We start from the raw sequence: 628 nt of genomic DNA, 5'->3' as shown, positions 1-628 counted from the left end.
TTTTTTTAATAGTTTTTGTTATTAGTTATGTATATTTGGGCTTTATGTTACATCTTCTGTTGTTTAATGAAAGTTTAATGCATTATTTAAGTATCATGTGTGTTACCATGATGGTGTTTTGTGTTTGCATGAATGACTCCGTGTGCACCTTCTATATATTAGTATATACTTCTGCTTGTGGCGAAGCTACTTGTGATGAGCTTTGATTCTTCATGTGGCTTACTCTTTTACCACCTGCTTTATTATGGTGGTTGTCAGTATGTTAAAGGTACAAAACAGATTTTAATAGCAGTGTGCATTGTTGAATTTACTGATTTACATTCAAATTTTTTTGTTTGTAAATTACAGTTTTATACTGTAAAATTATGCCGTAAATGTGTTTACAGTTTTTCTGTATTTTTTACAAAATTATTCTGGCAACCACAGCTGCCAAAATTATTTTGTAAAAACTACAGAATGTTTTTTACAGTGTATATTATGGGCATGTGATCAAAACATTTAAAAGTTTTCAACAATGCATTAAAACTAAAACTAAAATAGTGCGATACTTGCATAGCCATTTTTGAAGAAGGGGACACTGAGGTACGGGAACAAAAGCACAATTCCTGGCATAGTTTTCGTTCACCTT

The 628-nt window shown here is 31.1% G+C and overlaps 1 pseudogene; it reads right to left on the bottom strand.

The window, feature by feature from the left end:
• The window catches only part of LOC107674784 (crossover junction endonuclease EME1-like), a 7,401-nt pseudogene that overhangs the window by 3,940 nt on the left and 2,833 nt on the right, over window positions 1-628 (bottom strand).

Source organism: Sinocyclocheilus anshuiensis, unplaced genomic scaffold (genome assembly GCF_001515605.1).
Source record: "Sinocyclocheilus anshuiensis isolate Anshui unplaced genomic scaffold, SAMN03320099.WGS_v1.1 scaffold1190, whole genome shotgun sequence".
NCBI lineage: Eukaryota > Metazoa > Chordata > Actinopteri > Cypriniformes > Cyprinidae > Sinocyclocheilus > Sinocyclocheilus anshuiensis.
This window is presented reverse-complemented; position numbering and strand designations above follow the sequence as displayed.